We start from the raw sequence: 2335 nt of genomic DNA, 5'->3' as shown, positions 1-2335 counted from the left end.
AGGGCAAAGAAAAAATGGAGAAATATTCTGGAAAATAAGTATGGTTTCTACTGGAAACCATGAAAGGAACATGAGTGTGATCATTTTTGTGTGGGAGGAAAAGAATTAACAATAGCTCAATAGACTAAAAGAAAAAGGAAGCAGAAGGGGTGCGGCGGCAAGCAGACACCCCCTCACTACATTTCTGATTCCCTCCCTTATTTCGAGATGAGGCTGGTTATGCATGTGTACATCACTTGGGGTGACTAAGCTGCAGGTGGTGTGGAAGGCAACAGCTGTCTCTCCTCCGTCACTGGCGTTATGAGCAAGAGGTGCTGGAGGGGCAATCAAATCAGGAGCCACCTTCAGCTTCACTTTCAGTTTCATGAAATCACCACTGCTATTGTGGAGAGTGTCACCTGCTTCTGAGAACTCTCAGCTGGTGGTGAAACCAGCAGGTAGATTTTCCAGGCTGGAATGCAATTGTGCAAGCATTCAATTAGACGTTCATTCCATCCGAAATAAAAATCATACTGTGCCCTGGCCCACACTTTACCAGCTGCCTCCAGCATGGCGTGGAAGGGATTGATTGTTTAGAGCCTGATAAAAGTGCTGAGTTACCCTAGAGGTAACAGCAGATGTCTCGATTCAAGAGGTCCTGAGAGAAATTCTCTGGTGCTTGAGCCTGGCACTTTGCCTGACCCTAGCTAGTCAGAGTTAATACTATCATTTATCAGGCTCAGTATACTGGATGTGCTTATTTAGAATCATAGCTGCTTGGGGTTTAGAAATGGATTATTTTGCCTAAGAAACAGATGAGAGGAAAGAAAAACAATCAGCATTCCTAGCCAGGCAGTTTAATTTCCCTAGAATTTTTTCTCTTCTAGTAAATAATTGTGTCACGATATTTTGGGAGAAATGTCTGGGAAAACACCCAACATACATCATATGCTAATCCTAATGGAGCCAGGAGTTCCGGAGGCTTCTGGGGCCAAGGACCGATGCATCCATAGGGCTGGGGCCCAGCAGAGGGCTTGGGTTCCAGCCGCGTGGGAGGGAACATGACAGTGGCCTTTCTCAGGGGAACAAAGTATGGTGCCAGGCAGTGGGAGCTCAGGAATCAGATATTCAGAGGAGTGTTGGCCCCTGGACAAGCTGGGGAACCCCCAACCCCATCCAACAGGAAGTTGAGAACGATGCAGCGCCTCACATGGGGAGAGGTGGAGCCTGATCAGGACACCCACCAAACACCCTGACTGCTGGTGTCCACACCACCTTCACTAAGCACCTACCACGTGCCAGACAAAAGCCAGGTGCTCTACACGTGCTGGCTCTTATCGTCACTACAACCTTGGAGACGGATATAATTATTCCCATTTTACAGATGAGGAAAATGAGGCTCCAGGGAAATTAAGCTACTTGTCCAAGGTTAGCTGGCTGGCAAGTGGCAGAGCCAGGATTCAAACCCAGGTCGTGCTCTTCGCTCTGTGTTGCTGTGTCCTAACGAAATGTAGTAAATATGGTAAGAAATGTGCACCAGCCCTTTTGTGGCCATCGCTGAAGCGCCGGGGGCCAAAATGAAGTTCATTCCCTTTGTGACGCTGACCGAAGCAAGAACTGGAAAAGGCATTTCAATGTGCCTTCCCACATTCGCAGGAAATTATGTCTTCCCCTCTTTCTAAAGAGCTGAAACGGAAGTACCGTGTCTGATCCATGCCCGTCTGAAAGTATGATGAAGTTCCAGTTGTATGAGGGCACTACAAAGGGCAGCAAATTGGCAAAGTAGTCCAGGTTTACAGGAAGAAATATGTCACCTACACTGAACGAGTGCAGCGGGAGAAGGCTAATGGCACGGCTGTCCATGTGGGCATTCACCCCAGCAAGGTGGTCATCACCAGACTAAAGCTGGACAAAGACCACACAAAGATCCTCGAAGGTAAAGCCGATCTCGCCAGGTAGGAGAGGAAAAGGGCAGATATAAGGGAGAAACAATTGGGAAGATCAGGAATAAAGTATTCTTATATACAACTTTCATTAAAAACTTAAAATGAAAAAAAAAGTGGGAACCAAAGAAAATACAATTCACATAACGCTCTCAATGATCCATATATGGGTCAAACTATGTCTTCAAGATGGACTTCCTCAGGCTTCCCTGGTGGCGCAGTGGTTAAGAATCCGCCTGCCAAGGCAGGGGACACGGGTTCGAGCCCTGGTCCAGGAAGATCCCACATGCCACGGAGCAACTAAGCTCGTGAGCCACAACTACTGAGCCCATGAGCCACAACTGCTGAGCCCATGCACCTAGAGCCCCTGCTCCGCAGCAAGAGAAGCCACCGCAATGAGAAGCCTGTGCACC

At 48.0% G+C, this 2335-nt stretch overlaps 1 pseudogene; it reads left to right on the top strand.

Moving 5' to 3' along the window:
* Nucleotides 1-1556: 1556 nt before the first annotated feature.
* Nucleotides 1557-2030, top strand: LOC137211081 (large ribosomal subunit protein uL24 pseudogene; annotated as a pseudogene).
* The last annotated feature ends 305 nt before the right edge of the window (nt 2031-2335 follow it).

The sequence above is a fragment of the Pseudorca crassidens genome, chromosome 18, assembly GCF_039906515.1.
Source record: "Pseudorca crassidens isolate mPseCra1 chromosome 18, mPseCra1.hap1, whole genome shotgun sequence".
NCBI classification, from domain to species: Eukaryota; Metazoa; Chordata; class Mammalia; order Artiodactyla; family Delphinidae; genus Pseudorca; species Pseudorca crassidens.
The sequence above is the reverse complement of the archived record's forward strand: the minus strand, read 5'-3'. Positions and strand labels throughout refer to the sequence as shown.